Genomic DNA, 19,971 nt, shown 5'->3' with positions numbered 1-19,971 from the left:
ATAAAACAGTGAAGGCCAGGGAATTTTGTTTGGCAAAAAAATATTTTTTAGCTGCAACCAGTAGCGCCGGCCCCTGCGTGCGCTGCTGGTTGCAGCTTCTTGCTGGTCTTGATTTACTGCTGGTGGGCATCGGATATTCTGGCTTGCGTTTGCCAATCCTGTCCTGCTGTCTGGGTCTGTCTGGGTCAGTGTTGTGTGCTGCTCTGCGTGCCCCCCCCCCCCCCCCCCAACTGCAAACCCCTCCTCCGTAGGAGTGTCTGGTGGCTTTCTGCTGCGTTTGCTGTGCACAGTGAAGGGTACGCTACATCCAGCTTTTTTACAGCGTTCCGCGTGTGTTTGTCACCGGCTCCCATGCTTCCAGTTGAGAATAATAACAACTCCACGGCTGATCATGCGGATGGGCTGTCACAGCGGACACGGAGGAGCTCAATTGTGGCAGCAGATTGGCTGCTGCAGGCACAGCTAACGTTATGCTTCATGCATATCGATGCATACGGATGCGATGCGATTTCCGTTTCCCCAACGACTTCTTCTCTGTTTTTGCCTCAACTTTCTCTAATCTAATAGGTTATACACATCCAATAGCTACAATATTTGTACAGGAGATAAAGGAGGCTTTGATCCACGTCCCACCGTCAAAAAACGTATTTGACGTCGATCGACGTCCTTGGCACTCTACGTCACTATTTACTTTGACGTTGATCGACGTCCTTGGCACTCAATGAGTTAATATAACCTACATCTGTAATGACAGTTAACTGTCGCAAATATGTGTGCTTTGGTAATATAGTACTATTCTTACTTATAAATATAAACGATTTAGTTCATCTAATTAATTTTATGTACAACTAAAACATCATAATAATATCAAATACATTAGGGATGCACGATATGGATTTCTTCAAGCTCCGGTCCGAGGCAAAAACAAAGCCTGATTATCGGCTGTTAATTTATCGGAAAAAGGCCATTATCGGAATAATAAATAATAAATAATAACGCAAAATGGCCATATCGGCCGATAATTTATCGGTCCGATAATTATCGTGCATCCCTAAAATACCTGCTTCTCTTTTGTAAAATAGGGTGAACACTGAACACAAATAATGATTGTTTCAATGTTAATGCATTGACACATACACCCCCACTCTGTCTCACACATAGGACACGCACACACACACACACACACACACACACACACACACACACACAGCCTCTGTCCATGTGCCGAGTGTTTCTGTGTGTGTGTGTCTCTCTCTCACACACACATACACACACACACACACACACACACACACACACACACACACACACACACACACACACACACACACAAAGTTTGTGCATAATTTTCCACTGCCAGGTTGGAGGAGTCTTTTGTCATTATCTAATGTTACTTCTCTTCAGTGCAATACGTTTTGATAACGACCTGCTGTAGAGCAACGTTCACTCCGTCAAGTAACGTTAACGTTAGTTAGAGGAGAAAGATAGCTGGTGTTAGCTAACTAATTAGCCATGTTAGCTGCCTCAGTGGGTAACGTTAGCCTAGAGAGAGTATTTATCTGACGTTATTCTTAGATACTCCTCAAACCTGCGGGTGGAAATGGTTTATGTCTCATGCGATGTATGTTGAAGCAAGACAACGTTTTAATGTACCTTGAATTTGACAAATAACGACGGGTGGTGCTCACGCAGATCTAAGCCCTGGCCATCTGTGTTTTTACGATAGCCGAAATATTCCACATACAGCCGACGTCGTCTTTTTAGATGGGGGGAAATTTCAGGGGGGTCCTTGCTAGAGACCGACCGATATGACGTCATATGCGCGTTCAATATCTTATCGGTAACGGCTTTAATGTCTCCGATAGGACCGATATGGGGAAAATGTACATATACCTTCAAAATTAGCTTTTTTCAAGGTTAATGCTTACTTTGTCCAGCAGAGTGCGCCACGAGGTCACAGGGCAGCTGCCTTCCATTTGTTTCCCCAGCCCCCCTCCCCTCCCCCTCTTCTCTTCTCCAAAAACAAGCCCGAACACAGACAGCAGTGCAACAGGCGTGCTGATTTCCCCCTCTCCCCTCTCTGCTCTCTGGCCACTCCGCTTCAGTCCGCAGCAGCAGCAGCCCGACACACAGGGACAGACACAGTGAAAATGGCAGCGGTTTGTTCTGAGAGTCTGAAGCCGCCCAACGCTTGTAGAGAAAGCAGATGCACGAAGCGAAATGTGTAAGTATTTTGCTTACGTTGCCGACAGCGAAGGCAAGCCCGGACACATCAAACGAAGCCAGTCTGTAAAAAGTGCTTCAACGCGACGCAGGTGAACGGATAAACATCGAACCAGCCAGGCTATTTCTCTCAGACAGGGATCCCAACATCTTCAAATATTTCAGTTTAAAGTTAGCGAATGTGAATGATGAGTCGTTCACGCTGGCTGCAGGTCAAACAATAGCTCCCACTATGCGTGGCTCAAACGCCCGGCTGATCCGGATTTCGGTTCAGGCGAGCCAAGCGAAAAAAGGAAAAGGGAGGCCAGGTCTAAACCGCGGCTGTTCAATGAAAAATACATTTTGTATGGATTTACCTGTACCTCAGCGGATCCACCGCAGCCACAGTGTTTTTTCTGTGGCGAAGTCCTGGCAAATAATTAAATGAAGCCAGGTCATCTGCAACGCCACCAGAGCACCAAACACGCAGCATGTCTTGGTAAGACGAACTACTTTTTCACTCGAAAACTCAGAGTTCAAGTCGAGTCGGGCTACAATGAAGAAAGCTACAAGTGTTTCAAGTAAAGCACTGGAGGTGTCGTACTCTGTGTCACTGCTTGTGGCTAAATCAAAAAAGCCTAATTCAATCGTTGAGGATCTGATTCTTCCTGCAGCCCTGTTAGCTGAAACTATGATCGACAAGAAAGCAGCAGACGCTCTCAAAACGGTTCCATTGTCAAACAACACAGTCTCTCGTCGGATCGATGATATGTCAATTAATATTGTTGGACAAGTTGTGAATAAAATGAAGCAAGCAGGTCAATTCGCTTTGCAGTTAGATGAAATGACCGATGTCAGTGGGGAAGCCCAGCTGCTGGCATTTGCTCGTTATAAAGACATGTCGGACATAAATGAACATATTTTGTTTTGCAAGAAGCTTGTAGGAAAGACAACTGGCGAGGAAATATTTCAGATTATAGACAGCTTTTTTAAAGACAACAATCTGGAGTGGAAATCTTGTAGTCATATCTGTACCGATGGCGCAGCTGCAATGACGGGGAAAATCAAAGGACTGTGATGTGCACTGATTTGAACTTTTGCTTTTTGGATCTACTTATCTTATGTGTGATATTTTGCCTGGTAACAGCTGCCCCCAGAACTGTCAAAGCTTATGAAAGACAAACTAGCTCAGGTGTCTTTTTAAAGGTGCCAAGTGACTGAATAAAAATAGTTGAAACTGTTACTGTGTGAGTCTGAATATAGCTATCTCTATATAGGCTATATATAATATTTTGCTAATTCTCAATAAGTGTATAGCTATTTGTATTAAAGGGGAGTCATTCAAAATGATTTTAATTTAATATTGTTTTAATTTAATAAGTTGTGTTGGATAGTAAAAGTTGAATGAGATTAATGGAACAAATTTGGGAGAATCATCAACACGTGATGTGTAAATGTGGTGCGCAGTGCATGTAAACAATGATCCAGCCGGCCGCTAATATAGGAGAATGTAATGTATTAATAATGTTACATTTACTAGAGATGCTGCGATCCGATCATGTGATCGGATATCGGCGCGATATCAGCCAAAAAACATGGATCGGATCGGATCGGATTCCAGCGAAAATGACCGATCCAAGGCTCCGATATAAGCACTCCATTCCATGACTCCGCTCCAGGATTTCTATCCAGCATGCAGCAGCAGCAGCAGCAGCACACAGAGGCCGCGTTGAGCCTAGGATGACCAGGGCCAAAACGTTGTCTTGCTTCAACATACATCGCATCGCATAAACCATTTCCACCCGCAGGTTTGAGGAGTAGCTAACATAAACGTCAGATAAATACTCTATAGGCTAACGTTACCCACTGAGGCAGCTAACATGGCTAATTAGCTAGCTAACACCAGCTATCTTTATCCTCTAACTCACGTTAACGACATGTTAGTTGACTGAGCGAACGGCGCTGTACAGCAGGTCGTTATCAAAACGTATTGCACTGAAGAGAAGTAACATTAGATAATGACGAAAGACTCCTCCAATCTGGCAGTGGAAATGTATGCACAAACTTTGTGTGTAACTTTGCGAGACTCAACCGAATGACTGATGAGTCTCGCGTTGAGCCTAGGGGTGGGAATCGCTGAGTAGCTCACGATACGATATCGTCACGATACTTGGCCCTCGATAACGATATATCACGATACAGCGATACTGCGATAATCGATATATTGGAAGACGATACATCACGATACCTGTGTAACTGAAGAGAAAAAAATACCCCTAAAAGGCAAGAAGCAGGTATTATGTATTTATTAGCAGAATTGACATGAACTCTCTCAGAGTTCACTCACTCACTCATACCATTTTCGATACCACGGAGGAAAAGTTACACATTAAGTCTTTTTATTATTATTATTAAAACAAGAAAACCTATATAACCTACCTACCTATATAATTTCTAAAAGTAGATATTAATGATCAAACATTTCCATTCAGTAGCCTACAGTATTTATGTTTTTGTTTCAACTACAAACATAAATAAACGTCAACTTGAAACTATGTTTGAACTACCACACACAGCATAATATTTTAGCCTGTTTATTAAAAAAAAAAAAAAAAAAAATTTTTTTTTTTTTTTTTTTTTTTTAATAAACATATCGATACTTGGTGCCAGTGTATCGATAACGTATCGCAAGTGGAAATATCGCGATACCGTGAGTATCGATATTTTGTCCCACCCCTAGTTGAGCCTAGGATGTCCAGGGCTTAGATCTGCGTGAGCACGACCCGTCGTAATTTGTCCAATTCAAGGTACATTAAAACGTTGTCTTGCTTCAACATACATTGCATCGCATAAACCATTTCCACCCGCAGGTTTGAGGAGTAGCTAACATAAACGTCAGATAAATACTCTCTATAGGCTAACGTTACCCACTGAGGCAGCTAACGTGGCTAATTAGCTAGCTAACAGCAGCTATATCTTTCTCCTCTAACTCACGTTAACGACACGTTAGTTGACTGAGCGAACGGCGCTGTACAGCAGGTCGCTATCAAAACGTATTGCACTGAAGAGAAGTAACATTAGAAAATGACAAAAGACTCCTCCAATCTGGCAGTGGAAATGTATGCACAAACAGGGACAGTTAAGTTAAGTTAAGTTAAGTTATCCTTTATTTATCCCCTTGGGGAAATTCATCCTCTGCATTTGACCCATCCTCTACTAGGAACCTTCCTAGAACTAGGAGCAGTTGGCAGCCACTGTGCAGCGCCCGGGGACCAACTCCAGTTCTTTTGCCAGTACCTTGGTCAGGGGCACTGACAGGAGTATTAACCCTAACATACATGTCTTTCTTGATGGTGGGAGGAAACCGGAGCACCCGGAGAAAACCCACACGGACACGGGGAGAACATGCAAACTCCACACAGAAAGGACCTGGGACGGACCGGGGTTCGAACCCGGGACCTTCTTGCTGTGAGGCAACAGTGTTAACCACTGAGCCACCGTGCCGTCCAGGGCTGTGTGTGTGAGAGAGAGAGACAGGGACAGGGCTGTGTGTGTATTAGGGCTGTTGAAACGAATTTTGATATTCGAATATTATTCAATAATTATGAACAAAATTCGATTATTAATTTAAAAAAAAAACGAATATTTTATTTTTTTATTTTTTATTTATTTTTTTATTTTTTTATTATTTTTTAGAACACTAGAACAGTGACAAGTTCTGACAACATACTTGAAGAAAAGAGTGTTAACTGAAGTTGACTGTTGAAGCTGCTATACTGATGTAAACCTACCTGTAGCTCTTAAAATGTATGTTCATTCATTGTTAACTGAAGTTGACTGTTGAAGCTGCTATACTGAATGTAAACATGTAGCTCTTAAGTGCAATACGTGACTGATTTTTTTTTGTTCATGGCTCATTGTTGTTTTGGCAAAGTTTACTTATTTGTTTATTGATAAGGAGCTCAAACAAAGGCTGTGTCTTTTTTTATTATCAATTATTTTATTTTAGCATTTCAGACAGCACCAATACATCACTGATGAATATTAACTAAGCTCTGGTTATCTGACCTATTTTCTAATGCAATGAATGTATGTACATTGTACAAGGAACATGTTTTCTTAAATAAACATCATTGCTGGACTATTTGTGATAAGCCTAATATTATTTTGAATATTCATCCACCATTCACTTTTCCATCTACATTTGGTAAAATGCTTAGAAAAAGTTTTACTTGGTCAAACCCAAAGATTCAGCTATATTTAGAATCAGAACATAACATAAAAGAAGACAACAATTCACTCAGACCAAATTTTTTTTTTTTTTTTTTTTTTTTTAATTCAATTAAAAATTAATTAAAATATTCGAATATAATTCGAATATTAAAATGTATAAAGCACTGAAATTCGAATTTGATTATAGAGGGAGATTGACAGCCCTAGTGTGTATGTGTCCTGTGTGAGACAGAGTGGGGGTGTATGTGTGAGGAAACAATAATTATTTGTGTCCAGTGTTCACCCATTACAAAAGAAGTGTGTATTTGATTGTTATGTTTTAGTTTTACATCAAATTAATTAGATGAACTAAATCGTTTACATACTATATTACCAAAGCACACACATACATACCTAACCCTAAAAATGTTTGTTGCCTGCTAGCTATCAGACAGCATAGAGAGACTTAAATATGTGCTGTATCGGTATCGGATCGAAATCGGTATCGAATCGAAATCGGTATCGAATCGGGTATCGAAATTTGATCAGAATCGGATCGGTTTTGAGCTAAAATATCGAAATCGGATCGGAATTGAAAAATCTCGATCGCAGCATCTCTAACATTTACTGTAACTTACTGTACCAGTTTGCATAGTCATATGCTCATATCGGTGCAAAATCTGTACACAATCCACATAGAAAAAGGTCTATTTTCATTCCAGCTCAAAAATTCACTATATCGGTTCCTTATCGGCTATCGGTGATTTTCCTGCCTCTAGTATCGTTATCGGTTATCGGTTGAAAAAACCATATCGGTCGGTCTCTAGTCCTTGTGTTCTCCTGCTTCAGCCATTATCACACACACGGTTGTAAACACAGTCAGTGACACAGACAGCTCCTCACTACTGTGCTCTAGTCTAGGTAGGCATGCAGCAAGGGGGAGGGGCTGTGTAAGCTGCACTCTGCAAGCGACCTGGGCACTTTTGGGGAAACAGCTGATACCGTGGGCCGTGGGAAAGGTATGACGGCAAATCTTAGTGGTTTTGATACCGTGACTTTTTCAAACTGCGGTATACCTTCAAAGGGGGAAACCGCTGCATCCCTAGTCTTAGTCTTAGTCTTGTGTCAAATGTCTTTGTTAGTTTTTATCATATTCAGTGTTTCCCCTAGACACATTTTCAGGCCTGGAGGGATTTCGAAACGTACCCCGACCGCAACGGTGGGGGCCCTCGCTGGCGACGCTAAACTTTTAGTGTGTAACTTTTAGCTAACCTGTTCGCATCTATGTTGGCAATGGCATCTCAAGTATCATCATACTATTATGGGATGCGATGCGAACAGTTGTATTATGGGATGTGCGTTTCCCAGGCAACGACACACGTTGACAGACACGTTTTGGAAGAGTGCTGCACGCTGGCACAATGCTCCTAAAAGCAAAATGCTTATTGTTTTGAATGATTTGGCATCTTCTATTACTGTCAACAACAGTATTGTTGTATTGTAATAATATGCCATAAAGGTTTAATGAAATTTTGGAATGAGCAGGGGAAAATAAATAAAAATAAAAAAATAATAATAAAAAAATAATAAAAAATAAAAAGAAATCTGGCCTGGCGGGGGCGTCGTTGGCCTGGCGGGCCGCCCGACCTGTATAATGGTAGGGGAAACACTGATATTGACAACCTCATCCTGTTTTTATTTAGTTTTAGTCGACTAAATGTCTGAGTATTTTAGTCTCATCTTAGTCAAAGAAAACCGTAACTATTGTTTCTTCCAAAATCAAAGATCTATGAATCTGTTATAATGAAGTGCTATTAAGGTTTGAATGGCCAATACAGACACAGATTTAACTGTTTCACTTCTTCTTCCTCTCTTCTGATTGGATCTCTTCCGTCCCTCTCTAACATTTCCATCTAGTTTTGATTTGTTGAGGAAAACGTCAATAGATTTCCTCATAGTTTGAGTTATCACCACTTTGTTTTGATTTAGTTAACGTCTAGTTTTCATCAGTGAAAATAGATCGTCGACGAACATTTTTCTTCATAGTTTTCGTCTACGAAATTAACAGTAATTAGTAATTCTATAGTAGAGCTGCAAATAACTAACATTATCGATTAATCTATCGATTATTTTCTCTATTAATCGATTAGGCTAGTTAGACTTGTTTGGTCTATAAAATGCCAGAAAATTGCGACAAATATCGATCATCGTCATCAAATCTCTTGTTTTGTCCACAACTCAAAGATATTCAGTTTACTGTCACAGAGGAGTAAAGAAACCAGAAAATATTCACATTATCTGGAATCAGATAATTTTGACTTTCTTTCTTAAAAAGATACTCAAAACGATTAATCGGTTATCAAAATAGTTGTCGATTAATTTTCCGTCGATCAACTAATCGATTAATCAGTGCAGCTCTATTCTATAGTGATTTATTAAGCTAATTGTGAATCATGTCTTTCTGCATAATGCATAGATGCACAAATATATACCCTGATACAGGTTCTCAAGCAGTAGCAGCCTCCTCCTGTCACCCGCTCACTAGCCCATTATTCTCCACCTTCTCGGCTAATCCACTTTGAAAATGCTGCAACCATCGTAGTTCACGAGGCATCCAGGATGTCAGTATGGTGCATGCACTGGAGGCCACACACCCCGAGCTAGCAGCTAGCAGCTAGCAGCTAGCAGCTAGCTGCTAGGGTTCATCGTACTCACCAGTCACCACATCCTCACAGATCAGGAGGAATACAACCATTACCAGAGCACGTCCTGACCTGAGGATCAGCTGCCTCCTAAATAAACACTATGCAGGACTGGACAATCACTTTCTGACCTGACGATCAGCTGACTGCTAAATAAACACTAAGTATGCAGGACTGGACAACCACTTCCTGACCTGATGATCAGCTGACTCCTAAATAAACACTATGCAGGACTGGACAATCACTTTCTGACCTGACGATCAGCTGACTGCTAAATAAACACTAAGTATGCAGGACTGGACAAGACCTGACGATCAGCTGACTCCTAAATAAACACTATGCAGGACTGGACAACCACTTCCTGACCTGACGATCAGCTGACTGCTAAATAAATACTATGCAGGACTGGACAAGACCTGACGATCAGCTGACTCCTAAATAAACACTATGCAGGACTGGACAATCACTTTCTGACCTGACGATCAGCTGACTGCTAAATAAACACTAAGTATGCAGGACTGGACAAGACCTGACGATCAGCTGACTCCTAAATAAACACTATGCAGGACTGGACAACCACTTCCTGACCTGACGATCAGCTGACTGCTAAATAAATACTATGCAGGACTGGACAAGACCTGACGATCAGCTGACTCCTAAATAAACACTATGCAGGACTGGACAATCACTTTCTGACCTGACGATCAGCTGACTGCTAAATAAACACTAAGTATGCAGGACTGGACAAGACCTGACGATCAGCTGACTCCTAAATAAACACTATGCAGGACTGGACAACCACTTCCTGACCTGACGATCAGCTGACTGCTAAATAAATACTATGCAGGACTGGACAAGACCTGACGATCAGCTGACTCCTAAATAAACACTATGCAGGACTGGACAATCACTTTCTGACCTGACGATCAGCTGACTGCTAAATAAACACTAAGTATGCAGGACTGGACAAGACCTGACGATCAGCTGACTCCTAAATAAACACTATGCAGGACTGGACAACCACTTCCTGACCTGACGATCAGCTGACTGCTAAATAAATACTATGCAGGACTGGACAAGACCTGACGATCAGCTGACTCCTAAATAAACACTATGCAGGACTGGACAATCACTTCCTGACCTGACGATCAGCTGACTGCTAAATAAACACTAAGTATGCAGGACTGGACAAGATCTGACGATCAGCTGACTCCTAAATAAACACTATGCAGGACTGGACAACCACTTCTTGACCTGACGATCAGCTGACTGCTAAATAAACACTATGCAGGACTGGACAACCACTTCCTGACCTGACGATCAGCTGACTCCTAAATAAACACTATGCAGGACTGGACAACCACTTCCTGACCTGACGATCAGCTGACTGCTAAATAAACACTATGCAGGACTGGACAACCACTTCCTGACCTGACGATCAGCTGACTGCTAAATAAACACTATGCAGGACTGGACAACCACTTCCTGACCTGACGATCAGCTGACTCCTAAATAAACACTATGCAGGACTGGACAACCACTTCCTGACCTGACGATCAGCTGACTGCTAAATAAACACTATGCAGGACTGGACAGGACCTGACGATCAGCTGACTCCTAAATAAACACTATGCAGGACTGGACAACCACTTCCTGACCCGACGATCAGCTGACTGCTAAATAAACACTATGCAGGACTGGACAGGACCTGACGATCAGCTGACTCCTAAATAAACACTATGCAGGACTGGACAAGACCTGACGATCAGCTGACTCCTAAATAAACACTATGCAGGACTGGACAACCACTTCCTGACCTGAGGATCAGCTGACTGCTAAATAAACACAGGACTGGACAACCACTTCCTGACCTGACGATCAGCTGACTGCTAAATAAACACTATGCAGGACTGGACAAGACCTGACGATCAGCTGACTCCTAAATAAACACTAAGTATGCAGGACTGGACAAGACCTGACGATCAGCTGACTCCTAAATAAACACTATGCAGGACTGGACAACCACTTCCTGACCTGACGATCAGCTGACTGCTAAATAAACACTATGCAGGACTGGACAACCACTTCCTGACCTGAGGATCAGCTGACTGCTAAATAAACACTATGCAGGACTGGACAAGACCTGACAATCAGCTGACTCCTAAATAAACACTAAGTATGCAGGACTGGACAAGACCTGACGATCAGCTGACTCCTAAATAAACACTATGCAGGACTGGACAACCACTTCCTGACCTGACGATCAGCTGACTGCTAAATAAACACTATGCAGGACTGGACAACCACTTCCTGACCTGAGGATCAGCTGACTGCTAAATAAACACTGTGCAGGACTGGACAATCACTTCCTGACCTGACGATCAGCTGACTGCTAAATAAACACTATGCAGGACTGGACAAGACCTGACGATCAGCTGACTCCTAAATAAACACTATACAGGACTGGACAAGACCTGACGATCAGCTGACTCCTAAATAAACACTATGCAGGACTGGACAAGACCTGACGATCAACTGACTCCTAAATAAACACTAAGTATGCAGGACTGGACAAGACCTGACGATCAGCTGACTCCTAAATAAACACTATGCAGGACTGGACAACCACTTCCTGACCTGACGATCAGCTGACTCCTAAATAAACACTATACAGGACTGGACAAGACCTGACGATCAGCTGACTCCTAAATAAACACTATGCAGGACTGGACAAGACCTGACGATCAGCTGACTCCTAAATAAACACTAAGTATGCAGGACTGGACAAGACCTGACGATCAGCTGACTCCTAAATAAACACTATGCAGGACTGGACAACCACTTCCTGACCTGACGATCAGCTGACTCCTAAATAAACACTAAGTATGCAGGACTGGACAAGACCTGACGATCAGCTGACTCCTAAATAAACACTATGCAGGACTGGACAACCACTTCCTAACCTGACGATCAGCTGACTGCTAAATAAACACTATGCAGGACTGGACAACCACTTCCTGACCTGACGATCAGCTGACTGCTAAATAAACACTATGCAGGACTGGACAACCACTTCCTGACCTGACGATCAGCTGACTCCTAAATAAACACTATGCAGGACTGGACAACCACTTCCTGACCTGACGATCAGCTGACTGCTAAATAAACACTATGAAGGACTGGACAACCACTTCCTGACCTGAGGATCAGCTGACTCCTAAATAAACACTATGAAGGACTGGACAACCACTTCCTGACCTGACGATCAGCTGACTCCTAAATAAACACTATGCAGGACTGGACAACCACTTCCTGACCTGACGATCAGCTGACTCCTAAATAAACACTATGAAGGACTGGACAACCACTTCCTGACCTGACGATCAGCTGACTGCTAAATAAACACTATGCAGGACTGGACAACCACTTCCTGACCTGACGATCAACTGACTGCTAAATAAACACTATGAAGGACTGGACAACCACTTCCTGACCTGACGATCAGCTGACTGCTAAATAAACACTATGCAGGACTGAACAATCACTTCCTGACCTGAGGATCAGCTGACTGCTAAATAAACACTATGAAGGACTGGACAACCACTTCCTGACCTGACGATCAGCTGACTGCTAAATAAACACTATGCAGGACTGGACAACCACTTCCTGACCTGACGATCAGCTGACTCCTAAATAAACACTATGCAGGACTGGACAACCACTTCCTGACCTGACGATCAGCTGACTCCTAAATAAACACTATGCAGGACTGGACAACCACTTCCTGACCTGACGATCAGCTGACTCCTAAATAAACACTATGAAGGACTGGACAACCACTTCCTGACCTGACGATCAGCTGACTGCTAAATAAACACTATGCAGGACTGGACAACCACTTCCTGACCTGACGATCAGCTGACTCCTAAATAAACACTATGCAGGACTGGACAACCACTTCCTGACCTGACGATCAGCTGACTCCTAAATAAACACTATGCAGGACTGGACAACCACTTCCTGACCTGACGATCAGCTGACTCCTAAATAAACACTATGAAGGACTGGACAACCACTTCCTGACCTGACGATCAGCTGACTGCTAAATAAACACTATGCAGGACTGGACAACCACTTCCTGACCTGACGATCAGCTGACTCCTAAATAAACACTATGCAGGACTGGACAACCACTTCCTGACCTGACGATCAGCTGACTCCTAAATAAACACTATGAAGGACTGGACAACCACTTCCTGACCTGACGATCAGCTGACTGCTAAATAAACACTATGCAGGACTGGACAACCACTTCCTGACCTGACGATCAACTGACTGCTAAATAAACACTATGAAGGACTGGACAACCACTTCCTGACCTGACGATCAGCTGACTGCTAAATAAACACTATGCAGGACTGAACAATCACTTCCTGACCTGAGGATCAGCTGACTGCTAAATAAACACTATGAAGGACTGGACAACCACTTCCTGACCTGACGATCAGCTGACTGCTAAATAAACACTATGCAGGACTGGACAACCACTTCCTGACCTGACGATCAGCTGACTCCTAAATAAACACTATGCAGGACTGGACAACCACTTCCTGACCTGACGATCAGCTGACTCCTAAATAAACACTATGCAGGACTGGACAACCACTTCCTGACCTGACGATCAGCTGACTCCTAAATAAACACTATGAAGGACTGGACAACCACTTCCTGACCTGACGATCAGCTGACTGCTAAATAAACACTATGCAGGACTGGACAACCACTTCCTGACCTGACGATCAGCTGACTCCTAAATAAACACTATGCAGGACTGGACAACCACTTCCTGACCTGACGATCAGCTGACTCCTAAATAAACACTATGCAGGACTGGACAACCACTTCCTGACCTGAGGATCAGCTGACTCCTAAATAAACACTATGAAGGACTGGACAACCACTTCCTGACCTGACGATCAGCTGACTGCTAAATAAACACTATGCAGGACTGGACAACCACTTCCTGACCTGAGGATCAGCTGACTGTTAAATAAACACTATGCAGGACTGGACAACCACTTCCTGACCTGACGATCAGCTGACTCCTAAATAAACACTATGCAGGACTGGACAACCACTTCCTGACCTGACGATCAGCTGACTCCTAAATAAACACTATGCAGGACTGGACAACCACTTCCTGACCTGAGGATCAGCTGACTCCTAAATAAACACTATGCAGGACTGGACAATCACTTCCTAACCTGACGATCAGCTGACTCCTAAATAAACACTATGCAGGACTGGACAACCACTTCCTGACCTGAGGATCAGCTGACTGCTAAATAAACACTATGCAGGACTGGACAACCACTTCCTGACCTGAGGATCAGCTGACTCCTAAATAAACACTATGCAGGACTGGACAACCACTTCCTGACCTGAGGATCAGCTGACTCCTAAATAAACACTATGCAGGACTGGACAACCACTTCCTGACCTGAGGATCAGCTGACTCCTAAATAAACACTATGCAGGACTGGACAATCACTTCCTAACCTGACGATCAGCTGACTCCTAAATAAACACTATGAAGGACTGGACAACCACTTCCTGACCTGACGATCAGCTGACTCCTAAATAAACACTATGAAGGACTGGACAACCACTTCCTGACCTGACGATCAGCTGACTCCTAAATAAACACTATGAAGGACTGGACAACCACTTCCTGACCTGACGATCAGCTGACTCCTAAATAAACACTATGCAGGACTGGACAACCACTTCCTGACCTGACGATCAGCTGACTCCTAAATAAACACTATGAAGGACTGGACAACCACTTCCTGACCTGACGATCAGCTGACTGCTAAATAAACACTATGAAGGACTGGACAACCACTTCCTGACCTGACGATCAGCTGACTCCTAAATAAACACTATGCAGGACTGGACAACCACTTCCTGACCTGACGATCAGCTGACTCCTAAATAAACACTATGCAGGACTGGACAACCACTTCCTGACCTGACGATCAGCTGACTCCTAAATAAACACTATGCAGGACTGGACAACCACTTCCTGACCTGACGATCAGCTGACTCCTAAATAAACACTATGCAGGACTGGACAACCACTTCCTGACCTGACGATCAGCTGACTCCTAAATAAACACTATGAAGGACTGGACAACCACTTCCTGACCTGACGATCAGCTGACTCCTAAATAAACACTATGCAGGACTGGACAACCACTTCCTGACCTGACGATCAGCTGACTCCTAAATAAACACTATGCAGGACTGGACAACCACTTCCTGACCTGACGATCAGCTGACTCCTAAATAAACACTATGAAGGACTGGACAACCACTTCCTGACCTGACGATCAGCTGACTGCTAAATAAACACTATGCAGGACTGGACAACCACTTCCTGACCTGACGATCAGCTGACTCCTAAATAAACACTATGAAGGACTGGACAACCACTTCCTGACCTGACGATCAGCTGACTGCTAAATAAACACTATGAAGGACTGGACAACCACTTCCTGACCTGACGATCAGCTGACTCCTAAATAAACACTATGCAGGACTGGACAACCACTTCCTGACCTGACGATCAGCTGACTCCTAAATAAACACTATGCAGGACTGGACAACCACTTCCTGACCTGACGATCAGCTGACTCCTAAATAAACACTATGCAGGACTGGACAACCACTTCCTGACCTGACGATCAGCTGACTCCTAAATAAACACTATGCAGGACTGGACAACCACTTCCTGACCTGACGATCAGCTGACTCCTAAATAAACACTATGAAGGACTGGACAACCACTTCCTGACCTGACGATCAGCTGACTCCTAAATAAACACTATGCAGGACTGGACAACCACTTCCTGACCTGACGATCAGCTGACTCCTAAATAAACACTATGCAGGACTGGACAACCACTTCCTGACCTGACGATCAGCTGACTCCTAAATAAACACTATGAAGGACTGGACAACCACTTCCTGACCTGAGGATCAGCTGACTCCTAAATAAACACTATGAAGGACTGGACAACCACTTCCTGACCTGAGGATCAGCTGACTGCTAAATAAACACTATGCAGGACTGGACAACCACTTCCTGACTACAGGCCATCACATCAGCACCATCTGCCAAGCAAATGCTGCTAATGTGGCTGTGTGTGTGTGTGTGTGTGTATGTGTGTGTGTGTGTGTTTGTGTTTGTGTGTGCGTGCGTGCATGCGTGCGTGCGTGTGTGCGTGCGTGTGCGTGCGTGTGTGTGTCAATGATGCTAGCCTTTGGCGGAGGGTGTGTGCACTTTAGTCTTGGGGGTTGACTGACTGCATTCTAAGAAACTACTTTGGCTAATTAGTCGTATTGATTAGTTCAGTGATCTTCAACCTTTGTCATATCAATGAGCCCTAATTTAGGGCCAAAGACCCCCATTAGATGACATTTTGTCTCTCACCCAAATCTGTGAATATTTTTATTGTCAGATATAATATCCAGAATCTCATCTGTACCGTAGATATTAAAGATAAATACGTCCTTTAAATCATTCTTTAACATCTTGTAAATTAGATAATGGTGAAGTTGAACAAATCTTCAATATGCTGGGGGGTGGGGACCATCTGCGAGGACCCCTGGTGGTCCCCAGACGCCACGTTGAGAACCACTGTCCTCTAACATCTAACATTAGCTCATGAAAGAATTGGATTCATTCAAAAGTTGTCTTAAGATGAAAACATGAAAATTAATATCAGCACAGACAAGCCAGTTACTACAAACAGCTCATTTGTAGGCAAGTGTGTCACTACAAGCAGTCAGCTACTGATAACGAGGGCTGTCCCGACGCGCCAACGTCATCGACTACGTAAATGTGTCGACTTGCATAACGTGCGTTGATGCGTCGAAATTATGTGAAGCAAAGACAAAAATACGACCGGAAGTCACATTGTTGTTCTCGCTAACGGACACAGCTAACGTAGGTAATGAAGATAGCTGCACGCGTCTACCACAAAGTTATTCACATGCGACTGGCCAAGCAACAAAACATTGTCCACAATCAGGGGTGTCAAACACTCGGCCCGGGGGGTCAGATCCGGCCCCCCAAAGGGTCCAATGTGGCCCAAAGGATGACTGCAAAGTGTGAAAATTGCACTGAGAAGTCCTTCAATCCAATGATGCACTTGTGAAGGCTAAGAGGTGCCAGGTTTCAGGAGCAAGTTAAATATTAAGTCGCCTATTCATGTTATCTGTATTCATCACTAAATGGTCAACTATTTTCATTACCTTTGGTTGACTATAGAGAATTGCACTGTTGCCATCAGTTGTAATCAGGGGTGTAGTGATAAATACAGAGGTGGGTAAACTATCCAAGGTGAGTAGTTTACCCACCTTGTCTTCATTGATTGATTCAGTTGATCTGAAAATAGGTGAGTAAATGATCTGCCTCATTTCAAAGAGGTGGGTACACTGCGTTTACCCTCCACTACACCCCTCATTGTAATGCACAGTACAGACAGTAGATAATGTGCTTGATGGTATCTGAGATAACCCTACGTGTTGTAGGGTTATACCTGTCATTCTTTACACTAAGATAAATGGGAAAATGTTGAGGTTTTGTCATTTATAGGTTATTATTGATTTTCATGGTGTGGCTCACTTGAGACCACTTGGGTCGCATGAGGCCCGTGGACTAAAATCAGTTTGACAGCCCTGATCCAAACAAAGTGCTGCTCTGTAACGTTCAACTCCGCAAATTGGAAATGACGTAAACGTAAGGTTATGTACACGACGTACACCTGGAGCGCATCCTGTTCACGGGCAGCAGACAGCAGCACCAGGTCAGTCCTGTTTTGACGTACATTTTTGATCACGCATATTAGGATTATCAATACGTGGTCAGTGGTCACTTACAGGGATGTAAACTAGTCACCTTTAGGTGACATTCAACTCACCCTTTTCATCCTAAAATAGGAGGATGTCTGAGTGGTTTGATGTCTGCCCTGGACCTGGTATCTGAGTGGTTTGGTGTCTGCCCTGGACCTGGTGTCTGAGTGGTTTGATGTCTGCCCTGGACCTGGTGTCTGAGTGGTTTGATGTCTGCCCTGGACCTGGTATCTCACCTTTTTCACTACCAATGACTTTGCATCCCTGCACTTAATCAATGTAAATTAAATCCTTTCAATGACTTTCCTTGCCGCACACTAATGAAAGAATGTGTATTTGCCAGTGATGATCTTAACTGCATATTAATCCAGTCTAAACATGAATCTGTCAGTAATCCTTTTGAATTTGAGGTTCACTACACTATATAAAAAAAATGTAAAAAGAAGGAAGTATTCATTTGGGACAGCTGCACTGATAACTGTTATCAGCACACAACAAGCACCTACCTGCAGTGTGTGTGCATGTGTCTGTCTGCAGCGTGCGTGCGTGCATGCATGCTGTGCGTCTGTCTGTGTGTGTGTGTGTGTGTGTGTGTGTGTGTGTGTGTGTGTGTGTGTCGCTGTGTGTGTGTGTGTGCGTGTGTGTGCGTGTGCATGTGTGTAATGACTAGACAAAGTCCAGTTATGACACAGTAATAAAATCCACAGGCTCAATAAGTCTGGCTAATAGAGTTACCATAAACCTGCTCTTTGATTGACAGCCCCCCCCCCCCCCCCCGCATTTAATCTCCAGAACATTCTGTGGATGTGAAACATGATGACATCACGTTGTTACAACACACATCTTATTACATTTGTACCTCATATCTGCTCCCGTCCGCTTTCTCACAAATACAGTCAGTGTGATCTAATTCACCTCCTATCTCTATTCTATTCTATTCTATTCTATAGGAGTTCTGTTCACCAGCCGTCTCGACGAGGCTGCAATATCATCAGAGTAAATGTCCCCATAGACAGGTTCAACACGTTAGCTTAGCTGGCTGCCCACAAACACAAAGTCACACAGCTCCAAGTTAATCTTCTGTCTGTTCATGTTTCAAAGCCCAGAGCTCAGCCGAATCCATGAGTCAGCCTGGCTGGCTTCATTCAACCTGACAGACACACTTCTGCCTGGACGTTATATAGAGTCACTGCCTGGACATGTGTAAGGCTAGCTTCATGCTAGCTAGCTCGGCTAGCGTGTTACCTTAAACGCTGGCTGTGTGGAGCAGCTGTGAGCTAACGTAACGGGACTGGGTCGCGCAGATGGGCAGCGAACTTGTTTTCTATATTGTGATATTATGAAGCGACTCAGCATACATTCAGCTGTCGGTTAGCTAACTGTCTAGCCAGACGCTACCCCCCTCTGGAGGCCTTCCAGATAACACACACAAACACACACTGCACTGAGAGAATGGCTGCGATGTCACACACACACACACACACACACACACACACACACACACACACACACACACACTGACTCTGTTATGTACATTTCATCTATGTTATCGTCTCCATACATTAAGCTACGTTTCAGTCACTCACTGTGTGGTGCGATAGCTGCTGTTTCTCAGCCTCCGGGGCCCGTTGGTTCCGATGGGGGAACAGCAGCAGCTACACTCTTCTGTTCGCTAGCAGAACCGAGCTTACCGTTATTACTCCGCTGCTGCTACAAAGCTTCTGCTGCCTTTTCCCCGCACGCACGGATCCGCACCTAAACTCCAGCAGTGCGCATGCGCAAGGCAGTCGCAGGACTCTGACCTGATTTGACATCATGAACTGATGTGTCTGGAATATGGAATCACCATAGAGAACCAGATGGGCGTGGCTGAGATTTTGGGCAAACAATATAATATAATATAAAATTATTGTAGATGAAATGAGCTCTCTTTTCT

At 43.6% G+C, this 19,971-nt stretch overlaps 1 protein-coding gene across 1 annotated transcript in view; it reads right to left on the bottom strand.

The window, feature by feature from the left end:
* LOC310782549 (microtubule-associated protein RP/EB family member 3-like) overlaps window positions 1-19,728 on the bottom strand; it is a 51,253-nt gene extending 31,525 nt beyond the window's left edge. The window contains exon 1 of the mRNA XM_083643224.1: window positions 19,622-19,728. The gene's annotated coding sequence lies outside the window, so the exon portion shown is untranslated. The remainder of the gene's footprint in view (window positions 1-19,621) is intronic.
* Between the last annotated feature and the right edge of the window lie 243 nt (window positions 19,729-19,971).

This window comes from Poromitra crassiceps (genome assembly GCF_964638095.1).
Source record: "Poromitra crassiceps genome assembly, chromosome: 9".
NCBI lineage: Eukaryota > Metazoa > Chordata > Actinopteri > Beryciformes > Melamphaidae > Poromitra > Poromitra crassiceps.
Note: the sequence above shows the minus strand (reverse complement) of the source record. Positions and strands in the feature narration are given on the sequence as shown.